This window comes from Pinus tabuliformis, chromosome 3_2 (genome assembly GCF_031772625.1).
Source record: "Pinus tabuliformis cultivar Carrire ecotype Pingquan chromosome 3_2, CPIR1, whole genome shotgun sequence".
In the NCBI taxonomy this organism is placed as follows: domain Eukaryota; kingdom Viridiplantae; phylum Streptophyta; class Pinopsida; order Pinales; family Pinaceae; genus Pinus; species Pinus tabuliformis.
The window spans coordinates 943,477,164-943,491,870 of NC_142302.1; positions in this window are offsets into that span (position 1 = coordinate 943,477,164).

The following is a 14,707-nucleotide window of genomic DNA, read 5'->3' on the forward strand; positions in this document are numbered from 1 at the left end:
TCGATGCACTCTAATAAGAGGCTTATACTATCACCAATGCTAAGGGTGAGAATATTGTTGATTTCAATATTTCATCCTTCCTTGGCATATAGCATGTCTTTAATGTGGAGCTAATATAACAATATTGCATTCCTCTTTTTCACACCTCAAAGGTGGCATAAAATTTCAATTATAGAGCTCAACCCTAAATAGTTTGAGCAAGTTATTTTGGTTTGGATCATGGAAACCAAATTTTTTAGTGCCCTCCAACATAATATACAACTCTTTTAGGTTCTCAAAGTAGGTCAAGGGTTCACCAATAACAAATCTAGAAGAAGTTCCCTATCTAGTATAAGAACATCATTCAAGGAATATCTTTGTTATTGGGTCGGGAAGCACTAATATCAAATTTCAATTCATTTTTTGAATCCTTCCAGTGTTTTTTTTTAGATTTTCACACTTAAAGAAGGGTATTAAAATTAGAATGAAAATTATCTATAGAAATATTTATAGAAGACCAAAATCAAAGCAATGAACATAAATTTATTGCCCCAAAAAAATCCTCTTTTTTCATATAACTCAAATTGATCAAGAATATCTCAACACATTTAGTATTAACAACATACTAGGATTATATTTGTTGCATCTTATGGCTTTTACCTCTTTTCCATTACTATAGAATGTAGTTTGAACTTGTTTTTACCATATTTTTAGCAAATGAATGTGGCTCACACATCTCTTCTTAAAAATAACTACCATATTGTAACCATTATACTTGTATAATTTTTTCATGTTGTTTAGTTTATAGAAATTGGCTTTTATTATTCAATGCTTTTAATTTTTTATTTTCATATTATCCTTTATTCTCTTCTCAACTTCATCTAGACCATCATGCAGTTGACCAAATCTATATCTAGTAAGAAATGCATGTAGTAAATGCCTTATCTCTATTCCTTGCCATCAACAAATTTGTTTGGGTATGCTTTTTAGGAGGTTAGCTAGTTATTTAAACTCTTCTTAACCATATTTAGTTTTGTCCTATATCTAAACAATGGACTTTTCATACCATATTATGCTCATCTCCCATGGCCTATATATAAAAGAAACACTTTCCTAGAATTATATGCAATGGACTTGTGGAACCAATGGTTGTACAATTAAAAATCAAGGATCAATTTGCACAAAAACATCAGTTTATCTAGTGGTTAGATCAAGGTTCACCAATTTCCTTAGCACATTCACAAATTTATTTAATTCACCTTTAATGTATTTGTTAAATGTCTTTAAAGTTACGGTGGTACAAGTTAATAGTGTGTCAAATTGGCATCAAACTTGTAATCTAATACCCTTTTTCTCACCTCCCACGGGAGTCTTCTTCAAGTAGTTCTCATATTCACTTGCTTAGTCTCTTCCTTCTTGGATTAGTAAGTTGCTTTAAGGTGTCTTTGATTTTTTCTCATCCACGTATTGAGGTCTTCCAACATCCACGTATTGAGGTCTTCCAACATTACCACCTCAAGGGAGCTTTTATCGCAACTTATCGGGGAGGAAGATAAATTGTAAATAAGGACATTTGAATTGCCATACTTACAACTATGGTGTAATATTTAGTGTGTGGTTTATTACTTATATATTTGTTTCATCAATTATATATAGAAATAGTATATTAAAATCCATTTTGTGCGGGAATTTCTAACACAACCAAGTATGTTAAGTATGTTCTCTTCCCTTCCTACATTCTTGGATGTGTTATTTTTGCATCGGGATGTGCTTAGGACAGAGTATAAGGTAGACTTTGTCATATAATGTTACATTTAAAAATAATAAAATATTATTTACATTAACAAAATAAAAAATAGTAATTAAGTAAAAGAAATCAATGTCATCCATAAATAAAAGACTTCCATTTCCATGACTTCTAAAAATAATATTATTGGTACTATATGATGTATAATTCATTCTATGTTCGGTTGACATATATAACAAACAATTAGTGACATCTGAGGGTGGTAGCATAATTGGCAAAAACTCATGTTGACAAGCCTAGGTGATTGAAAGTTACTAAATTTTAAATAAAAATTACTAAAATAAATACCTTGGTAAAAATAGTCATATTGAATATATGTATATGTACATGTACATAGATATACATGTACATGTATATATACATGTATATATATATATATATATATATATATATACACAGATATATATATATATATATATATACACATGTATGTATGTATATATATATATATATATATATATATATATATATATATATATATATATATAATCCATGAGGATTAGCTCAATTGGTTTAATCCCCATAGTTAAAGCATGTTTGTTATTGTGAGGTCACATATATAGGGCAACTAAATTGGTGATGGCCATGATATGAAGTATTATGCAAACAATGAGATTCAAAAATCTTACTCTGGATCTATCAAGCTTCGTGGGGGATTAAATCTCTTTTCACTCTAAAAGATGTCTATATCTCAAGAGATTTGATCCCTCTAGGTTCTAGGTGCTTGGTAGATCTAAAATTAAGATGGATTTAAGTTGGTTTAATTATTAATTATTATCATTTATAATTCTAATTATTCATTTTTATTATTGAAAACATAATGTAATTTGGCTAAGCCAAAATGTTAAATAAGACATTGCATTACATCATCTCTACCATACTGGGCTAGAGAGAGCCTGTGGACCCGACAATGAAAGCTACAATGGTGAGAGTGAAATTATTGATTTTTATAATTATTTTAATTAAAACTAACCAAATATGTATATTCATTTATGTTTTTAATTAGATTCCACAACTAGAGGTTGAGCACGGAAAATCATCAATCACTCTCATACAAGGTTGTAGAATGCACCTCTGGACTCAATAATTATATAAAGAAAAATAAAGTAATCTAAACTAATATATATATATATGTGTGTGTGTGTGTGTGTGTGTGTGTGTGTGTGTGTGTGTGTGTGTGTGTGTATATAGAGATATAGATATTCGCTTTAGGTTGTGAAGGAGATGTATAATTTATTTTATTTTTAATAAGGTGTTGTTTAAAAAAATATTAATAATAAGAAAAAATTTGGGTCATAAATCTAATATTTCATCATGCATGTTGAGTAAAAATTTTTAACATTAAATATATAGAGAGGGAAAGAGTGAGCAAATTATTATTCGTTAATACATTCTTTGTAATTTAGGGCATGATGGAGATTTATAATTTATTCAATGGTTAATACGGATTTGACATGTAACATGTAAAATTTTAAAAAATATTAATAACAGAAATAATTCAATGTCTATTTGTAGAGAGAAATATTATATCCTATGAATATATGTTTTCTACTTTGAAGTATCAATGAGCTTATATTAATATTTTAATATGGATAATGTGAATGATAAATAAAATATTTAAATGTGAACTATGTATTATGTAAAACAAGTGAAAAACCATTCTTATACTTAAAACATTTTGTTAGTAGTTTACTCAAAGCCAACATATATTCATCTTAATTCCAAAATATTTAAATGTGAACTATGTATTATGTAAAATAAGTGAAAAACAAATCTTATACTTAAAAAGTTTTGTTAGTAGTTTACTCAAAGCCAACATATATTCATCTTAATTCCAAATTTACTAAATTCATCTTAATTCTAAATTTACTAAGAGCCTAGAGGAATCCAATAACTAGAGGTACAAAATTTTCCTTAAATTTTGCTCTTAAAAAAAGTTTTGTATCTTGAAAGATTTGATCTCTTAAATTAAAATAAATCTATGCTAATACAAATTTTTTATTTACTTTCTTATTTATTCCAAAATCTAGATAAAAACTTTAGTTCATTAAAATTCAATAATAAATCTTAAGATCCTTCCTCTGGTTAACTATTAATAAAGGGGTTTTCATCTAATTATTTATATTAAATTAAAAAGTTAGATCTCCTTAATATATATATATATATATATATATATATATATATATATATATATATATCCCCTTCATTCTTCCATTTCATTTCTGTTTTATTTAATGCAGATAAATATGTAACGCATACCTTTTTAAAAAATTAAATTAAATTTTTTCCCATTCCTTTTAATTATTTTATTTTTATATAATTAAAAATTTTAAATAAATCAAAACTCTAACGTAACCTATAACTCTATATTTCATACAAAACAATAATTCATAGTCCACAAACCTATACCTCATCTAAAACAACTCTAATTCACCACCGATATAGTGACCTATTTCCCTTTTTATCTCATTTCATTCTTCTTAAATTTTTTTCCTAAATACATTACATCGATTCCACCTCCCTTTTAAATGCCAATATTAAATCTTCTTCATTATGAAACAATGCCTCATTCTTCGTTAGTGTTAATGTTAAACATGAAATGCATCCCTGTAGTTTTCACACAAGAGAGAAATAACTGTGGGCAATTAAGTACAAATAGTCTTTAAAATTTCTGATTCTGCTACGTTACTGTGATATTATCTAATATTAAAAATATAATATTTTATATTTTATATAGAGTGATATATCAATTAGGATTATTCTAAATGATTGAGAGGAATAAATGGAATCTTTCCGAGTCCAATTCAATTTCTACAAAAATTGTGATAGATGTTTCAAATCTCAATACTATTTCTTAATAAAGAGTATGAGTTTAAATTAGAAGTAAACTAATGTAGCTTTATAAATAGGCATTTACACATGATAAAAATCAAAACACTTATCCCATGATACATAGCACATTGCTTAAATTAAAAAAAAATTAAAATTAACTAAATTATAATAATATAAAAATAATTGTCCTGAGTACACATTCTACAACCCAATATGAAGGTGATGTGTGATACCATTAATATTCAATGTGAAGTTAACAAATATATCTTTTAAAATAAAAGTAATATATTACCTAAATAAAATAACAATGTGGCTATAATAAAAAAAAAGAATATACATATTTCTATAGTTTATGAAAGAGATATGGTAAAAACATTTCACTTTTTATTGGTTATTGATATTATTATCTAGTACGAAAAAAATGTAGGAAAAATATTTCACTCTTACTCTCTACCATAAATTAAATATATTTGATATTATTGTGAAATAACTTAATTTTCTATCAACTTTACATAAAAATAAAGTAATTAAACAAAAAATCACCTTACATTTCACTTTTTAGTGTGAAAAAGATGCATGGTTCTTATATTTTTTAAAAATATTATAATGTAGAGTTTATATAAACTATTTGAATATCCATGCTAACTAATTTATTTCAATATCAATCTTATACATAGGATAAAATATTTTAATGCTCAAAGAAAAGAAATACTTGAAAGTAAATAAAATTAATTAGTTTGTAATAAGAATCATAAAAGAAGAAATGTATAATTAAATGTATAATTCATTCAATTCCTAGTATAGAATTAATGTACCACATTTAAAAATAATAATAATAATAATAAAACTCAATATGGATTATAAATAAAATATTTCAATATGAGGAATTAGGTAATGTTAAGGTGTATTTAAAAATACATTGACAACAAAAAATAATTAATTTGAACAATATCCATAAATTAGATATTTTCCCCATATTAAGTAAATTATTTCAATCTCAAATATGTATATATTATATATAGTTTTAAAAAAATGAAAAAAAACAATTATGTCTAAAACATTTCAATAGTCTTATTATTCTACATTTTGACCCATTAGCAAGTATATTTTTTGGGTTAATTTTTTCTAAAATCTAACAAAGATTTGCTAGAGTTGTAAGTTTAAGTTGTGTAGTATACACAAAAGAAGTGTCCAATGAGATTTTCAAGTCACTCAATTCATTTATGTATTTTGAAATACAATTTAAATAATGAAAAAGTGTGTGTGTATCTCTGTATGTATAAATCATAGATTTACAAACGATCAAATCTCGAATTACAAACATTTTTTTCCCATTTAAAGGAGGTTTGCACTTAAAAAAAATTGATCTCTCTCAACCCTTGATAGATCAATGGTTAAGTTGGATCTATATTAGTTCATAAATAATTTAAACATACATACATTTCAAAAAACTTGAGATTCATGCCACACTTTACCATGTAACTTATTAACTTGTAAATAACATTTTGACAATATTATGGGCCAATACATTTTAATTAATTAATTTGCTATAAATTAATTAAAAGAACATAACCATATAACTAATTTGGAAATAAATATTAACCTTGAATACTACTGGATTAAATCTCTACCATCGACTTAATAACACTCATAATTAAATTAAAATTCAAAAAAAATAATTCTAAACTACATACACCTATCAACATAAATAAACAACAAAATTTAATAGTAACATTTTTAAATAGGAGAAATTTTCTTTTTTAAACCCAAGAGATTTTATTTACCAATTTAATCATTTTTAAATAGAGGGAAATTGTTTATTTTAAACCTAATAAATTTTATTTACCAATTTAGTGTCTAGCTTACTATATTTTCCTATTATTTTCATAATTTTCTTTTTTAAACCCAAAAGATTTTATTTATCAATTTAATCATTTTTAAATAGAGGGAAATTGTTTATTTTAAACCTAATAAATTTTATTTACCAATTTAGTGTCTAGCTTACTATGTTTTCCTATTATTTTCATATCAATTTGATCTCTACTCTGCATTAATATGGTTGCGAGCCCCTGTTACAATCAGTTTACTTGACAATCTATGTCATATAAAAACCACCGAAATTATAGATAGCAGAAGTGGAGCTGTTCACCATGAAACAATCGGTAGAAAGAATGATTTTGTTTATGAACTTCAATTGAATCCTTACTTGACATTAAAACAAATTTATCTTGAATTTTGTTTCTTAATCCTCCTTTTCCAAAATCCGGTCAATTGACTTTACACAGTCGCTATTATGAATTGCACCCAGCGTGCATGATAAGACGGCTGGGGCGGATGGCTTTCGCTCTCCTCAACCGAGTTCGAATCCTGCGGAGGTCCCCCTTTCGGCGATATGTGACGGCTTTGCCGTATCTGCCGGTTTCGACCTTATTGTATTCTGGTTTCGACCGTATTCTAACTAGCTTCAGCCATATTATAATCATGAAAACTTTGGCCATATATAAATTTTCTCTCTGGAAAAAAAACAATCGCTATTATGAAAACATTAATTTCGACACCGTCGCAGGACAGATACTATAGCAGAGCATTATAAAGCTGGGAACATAAATAATAAATAAAAGCTCAATGTGAAGCCATATCTATCAAAATTCAAACATCAGTTTTCACTCCAATGGAAAACATAATAATCATTATAATACAGGCAGGAAGTTTGTATTCCAATTATGATTAAATGTTGTATCAGCGTCAGCAACTGCAGGCATTGATATATCATATCAGTTGGTTGGCGAAGCATATCTATCAAAATTCAAACATCTGTTTTCAGGCATTATTATTTGCAGGCATGTTTTGTTCCAATTATGAAGTTGTCAGATTGAAAAACTGTTTACCAGTACCATGAAAGACTTGGCCTAACAGAACTTACATATTCCATTAATGAGCTTTAATTATAGGATATCTGGCCAATAGCTATGATATGATAATGATAAATTGATGTACGGTTTTAAAACCTAATGGCCACATATTTAAAATTAGTCAAAGATTTATTAGAATCACAATTCTGAATTGAGTTGTGTTGTTTTGATAATTTAATTACAAAGTTTTATTTTTCAAACTGGCATCTAGTAATAGAATTTTGAGTGAGATTGTGATTTTTGGTTATTTAATTTTTTTTTAAATACATAAATTGATTTAGTATGCGGAAAAACATTTAAGCCAATTAGGATGTCTTAACTACACCGCCCACATTTATAAAAAACGTATCTTCAAATATATTAAAGATTATATACACACCAATATATATATGTATATCTTAATTTTATTTTTATTATAAATTTCATATCTATCTATCTATATATATGTTAATTTTATTGTATGCAATGTATATTTATACTTGAACATTTCAAATTTATAAAAAACGTATCTTCAAATATATTAAAGATTATATATACACACCAAAATATATATATATATCTTAATTTTATTTTTATTATAAATTTCATATATCCTATTCATTATAGATTGGACGATTGGAGTTATGCAATGTATATTTATACTTGAACATTTCAAGTTCTGGTTATAAATATACTAGTTTATAATTATTTAAACTCATGATTTATTATGCTAAAAAAGTATTTAATCCCTTTAATGCAAATTTTTGAGTTTTTAGAGATAATCATATTGAGATATTTGATCTATCTCTCCATTTTGTAGATTCATAGTCATGATGAATCTAGAGTTAAGATAAATCTACATTGTTAATATATATATATATATATATGTATGTATGTATGTATGTATGTATGTATGTATGTATGTATGTATGTATGTATCATGTGTTAACTCCAATATAAGTTTTTTTTTTTATAACACACACTGATTTTTTTTTTATTAATATAGTTCCTTAAATTCCACTTGTCAATTCTATGTTAGGCATTGCAAAGATTACACACCTTCCTAATACTAAATGTAGAAAACACCTATCCACACAATAATGGTTTTTTAGTGGTTGGGAGGAATGATTGTTTGCTTTATGGTTCATAAGAGAATACTAATTGTAACAACCTTTTGACTAGAGAGTGGACCTTCCTTAATGAGGCCATATTACATGTATTCGTTTTTAACTAACATAGTGGACCTTATTTAATAATATAAAACAAACCATACCTAGTTCACCTTACATTGAATGGCCTCAACTAACTATTATTACTCTAATGGGCCCTTTAGCCCCACATTACAGCACTATGGAGGATCCCAACATCTACCCCCTTTCAAAAAGTGTACAACCATAAATGAAGCTCCCATGATCAAGTATTGATTCGAATGACTCTGATTTCGAAGTAAGCTAAGGAACCAAAGTTTCATGTACAAATGCTAGTCACCATGCTAAAATAGTCCATTAAGATCCATCATTAACCTAGGTCCCATGTACAAGTGTTGACCATGATGTTGAAGTATCCAATGTTCTTGTGCAAGTACCAACTGGATACCTAAATGAGAATGGTGCTCCAAACACCTATACTTTCATGTGGATCAAAATTTATAGATCCATCCATATCCAAAAAGTTATTGACATATGTGCAAAAAGTTGAATGTGGATCTCGAAGGCACACTACTATTAGAGAATAGGAAAACTAAAAAACATTGGTCATAAATAAATCCTAACTTTTGCATTAATTCTCTACATAAGGTGGAGAATAGTCATCAAATAAATGTTGGACATAGCTATTTTACATAGTTATTTTCCCAAAAGTTTAAATTGTACATACATTATTCCTCATAAGCTTTCTCTAAATCATACCAATTCTAACATATCTTGCTTCTATATGCATCAAATATCACTTTAAATTTTTGTCCTTTGAGTTTATTCATAGACTTCATGTATCATTTTCATTTGGTGTTCCATTAGGATTTGTACTATACAAACTCCTTTAGGGGGTTGGAATTTTTTAATTTATGTAACCATTATTTGATATAATCTTCATAATCCACCAGCCCCAAGGGTTAGCGCGGTTGGTCAAAATCAGTGCCTCGCCATTGAGAGGTCACAGGGTCCAATCTCCCCGAAGCCCTTGGGGTCAGGCCTTGCTAGTGGGCCGCGGGGCTAGATTCCCTTCAGGGTCGATCAGCGCTGATTTTTCCATGGACGTAGCGCTACCCGTTGACCAAGGTGTCTATGAACCACAAAAAAAAAATAAAAAAAAAAAAGAAAAATCTTCATAATCCATGGTTCTTCAAGGAAAATTAAAGGAGGAGCTTCTTCCACATTATTTGAATTTTCCATATAATTTACATATATTATTGGATACTCGTCAATGACCAAGGCTAATATATCCTTGTAAAATTTCATAAACCATGATATGTAAGAGAGCTAGGGTATTGAGGGAAAAAAATTGTAAGGGTTTGCATAACACCAAATTTGTATATGTACATATGATATTTAGACTGGAAAGCTAGTATGTTTTGGGTTAGAGTGTTTGTGTATATATGTTATAGGTTGGAGTGCTTTTGTATAAATGTTTTTGGGACAAATCACATATGATATCAGGTTAAAGATCATGTATGTTGAAAGGTGGATGACGTTCACAATGTAAATTGCAATCATTGATATATTAATAAAATATATTTTGTTGCAAACCAAGTCAAGCAAGAGAGTATGGGGATAGAACTCCATGGGAGAGAAAGGGGATACAGGTTTAAGAAAATGGGATGAGCCAAATAATAAAATAATATATTCCTTATTCTTAAGTCGTTATTTTTTAGTATGATTTTATCCAAAGTTTCCAAGGGATGGGATGAGTTCCAAAGTGGTGGGGAAGTATTTTGAGTGTCACTTCTCAAGAGAAATACATGAATATTTAATCTAGGAGTTTGGTGAAAAGCGGGGGATTCTCATTTCAATCTAATCATTTTTACCTGATCTAGGTATGTTGGTTGTGAATTGAGGATCCACTATAAATTTGTATCATTGTGAAACCATATGACTAATAGGTTTATTTGGGTGAAAATTTCTCCTTGGGTTGCCTTTGGGAAGGATGGAGCCCTGGAGGGAAAATTGTTTGGGATAAGTTTCTCTAGTGTTAGGCCTAGAGGGTTGGCGACCCTCATTATTGCAAGGAGAATGTTGCAACTACTAAGGGCTCCTCAACTCTATTTATCAACCCGGGGTTCGTACAAACTTCGAGGTGATAGTGCTATATGCACAACAGATGGTATTCCACTCATGCCACGCTAAACTAGGATATTTGATCAATAGTGCTCCAAGACCATTCCTCCTTCTAAATTAGAATGAAAAATAGCTAATGAAGGTGAAATTTTAGAAGCTACCTCTAACTATGAAAATGGAAATTCTATTAACATCAACTTGCAAATGTTATTGAATCAATTCATGAAAAGACAATAGCTACACTACTTGTAGAAAGGAAACTACATTATCTTGGAATCAACCATCTATGTATCAAATCTACTTGTAGACAAGAAGCTAACCTACCAACTCATAACTCAAGATTCTATGTATCATCTATCTAGCTCACACTTGCATATCAATCAATGTTCTATTTGTGCCAAATTTGTGATAAGGGAACTAACGCTATTCTATTTTGTAGTGAAGTAAAAGGAGGGTTTGGAGTGACCTAGGAGCCTCCCTTGACCATGGAGTCATAGCTAGGGGTCAAAATCCTTCTAAACTAAGTCCAAATTGTAGAAAAGGTCAAAAGTGGTGAAGAAACATGTGGCTATAGGTGTGCTACAGGAGGCTGCTACAGGTGCCCTGTATTGCTACAAGAAGGCATGTAATGCTACAGGAAGGCTGCCGAGAAGGTTTAGGAGGTGGAAATGATGGGTTCACGATATGGAAAGGTGGGTGGAGGTTGAGGTAAATGAATGAAAGTTGGCCAAAGCCCCTAGCCAAGCGCAGAGTCTTTTGAAGGCATGTTTTTCACTAGGAGAGATGCTCATGGTGGTCTAGGAAAATGATCTCATGGACAGAACTTTTAGGACAGAATTTGGGATTCATAAGAGAAGGTGAGGAATTACAAGATGGAGGTGGTGAAGGTTCCCCTTCTTGCAGATCCAAACAACTCTGCAATCATCACATGCATATAACCACTTATCATTGATAAAATGAAACAACTAATAGTGGAAATGTTGAGTTGAATTTAAATGTTATCTAATCTATGCTAACACTTTGATTTAATCAATAAATCAACTCCTAAGCTAAAACAAGCACATGCAAACAAGGTAACCAACATCAATATTCTTCCATGAAATCATAAACATAATACTTTTGGACTGTGGTTATAAATCCTTCTATTCAGGCTCCCATGAGAGAGATGAGGTAGAGGTTGCAATCACAGATTTTTGATGGATTATTCTCTAATGAAATGAAAGAAAATAAAAAGCACTTTTAACTAAAAAGAGATACAAATACATAAGCGGTACCTAAGCCACTAGGGTTAGGCCCAAACCTAAGATCCTCAACTCTCTGGAGCTAACTCAATGATGAAACAATAAGAAGCTTCTCATTATCATTGTGTCAATGTCTAATACATCACATAAAAGTAAAAAATAATAGTTCCAAGTACTTGAGCTCAATAGCTACCTAGATGAAAACAAAACTTGAATCCTAATGAGCTCTTTTACATATTTATTTATACAATAGGGTGGCCACTAGCAGCTCCCTAGAAAATAGGAATATTTGTCTCCCAAAACTCGAGAATGTTAGATCTTGATCCTCATTAACTGCAATTGCTTGGTTGCCAATGACCTCGAGCTAATGAGAGAGAGTGTTGTGATCTTGGGATGATTGAAGGAGTTAAAGAGGTGGACAACCCCCTAGAAAATCTCCCTTCTATCTACTGCGATCCCCTGTATAGAAATCATCTCAAAAATGTTCCATTCCCTACAATTAAGCCATATTAGGCCGCATGACATAGAAAACGTTTTTTGCCCTTCTCACAAAGAATAATATAACAAAAGTTGTAAATAATTGTGAGAAAGAGATAGTTCTAAAGATGGACGATGGCATCATGACCCTTATAATGTACCTATTGATGAACCTCTTCATCAACCCGCTACTAAAATTGTTGCTCATCCTCTAAGAAACTAATTCATCTATGTGCATTTCTTTCATGGCCCTGGTGGTCTCCATGACATCCCAGGGTTCCTCAAATGGTTTTCCTTCTTGTGGATAGAAACCTACATTATTTTCTATTTCTTCCCACTCCTTCTACTCTTCTGCTTCATCTCTTCCTTCCTGTAGGCCTAGCAGCAAGGGTGTACTGAGCTTGATTCCTATCCACTTAACTTATAATATTTGCGTGATCATATTGTACAGGGGTGTCCTCTCCAAGGCATTCCTTAGCCTTTTAGGAGTGTGAAATTCTTTGATTTGTAGGCTGTGGGGTAAGGCATGCCATCTCTTCTGGCAACCTTGCATGCTTTCTATTCCCAACAACCTGAATGTGTCTTCAACATGTAAGATCGCTTGTTCATGTTTGGCAAGGTATTTAGGTGCTAAGTCAACGTCATTGGAGATGATGCTATGATTTCTAATGAAAACCATTGGGCTCACTAGATCACATTGATATATAATGGTTCATTTTCCTCCTTTTCCATGACTCTCTTCACTTCCTTGGGTCTTGCCTCCTCATGAGTCATCTAGGATGCTAATACCATCAATTGTGTATCCCCTAATCTTGCATTAGGATCCAAAAAATTCATGTCGGGCAGAGTGAGGTTGTGTATGTAAAACTCAGCCAATTTTTCTTTTTCCGCCATCCTAGCTTGGTTGCAAAATTCAATGAACTGTTGTAATGCTGAAAGGGTGTACATCCATGTTGTGCTAAGGTTTTGATATATAATTTAAGCCACTACTCTTTGAGAAAGAGTGCATAAGAATTGGATGGTTTTCTACACTGTAATGCCTCCATGGAGAGGCTTTCCATAGTGGAAATTTGGGTTTCTTTCTCTTGCATCTTGTCTTTTAACAACATATTTTCTACCTGCATTTTCTCCTTCATTGTGGACTCCCTCATTCTCAGCTCACTTAATTCCTTTCTCATTTCAAGGAATTTTTCTTCCATGAGTCCCACATCCTCTACCTTCTTAGACTTAGCAATTTGCATCCACCTGTGGGTTCTTCCTCTTTTTGTTTCTAGCTCAAAGAAAAGTGGAACTGCAAAGTTTTGGGGAATAATCCTCCCTCCTTCAATGAATTTGTAATAGGAGCTTAGGCTAGGTTTTGGAATAGGCTCCTTAAGTTCTGGAAGTCCTTCTCAATTTTTTTTGGGGAGGATGCTACCTCCTATAGCTGTTGTGTCACATTCTACCCCTCTAGCAGCAAATTCTTCCCCTATTGTAGCATCCTATGTCCCTCCTACAACATACTTTTTTCCTTGCGTAGCATGCTCTGCCCCTCCTGTAGCCTCCCTTTTTCTTCTTGTTAGAGGGTTGTTGGTATCTTGGGTTGTTTGAAGGAGGTTGATTTGGTGGTAAGCCTCCTTACATATGCTATATGATTCATTATTGTGATTTTTGGAGAGGTGGCCTCTTCAATTTTTCCTTCAGTTGTCCCTACCTCCTCTTTCTTGCTTGGGGACTCCTTAATTGTGATGGGGAATTTTGTGGGAGTTTGTGGCCTCCCTTTCTTGATCTTGGTGATTTTCCTGGTCTTAAAATATGGGGGGGCTCCCTTTGTCTCTTCTTTTTAGGTTTAACTAGGGTGCTTAAGGTAGCTAAAGTTGCAACTACCTCCTGTTTAGTGGTTACTAGAGAAAAACATGTTTGCTTTGGGGGTTTCTCTGTTCATATTTGCTCAGTAGTCTTCTCAGGGCTTGATTTTTCCTATTTCTCCCCCTCTTCTTTTTCATCATGTTCTCCTCCTACCTATGCCTTTGGTTCTTCTTCCTCCTCTATTTTCATCTCTGCTTCTTCTTTTGTATTTTCTTCTTCTATTTCTCTTTCCCTTTCTTCTGGCCCTGCTACTTCTTCCTCTTCTGATCCAAATTTAAATAGGTACACAAAAAAATACAGAGATAACCATAAACACAAAGATGCAGTGGAAATAATACTTCATTTCATTAATGTAAAATA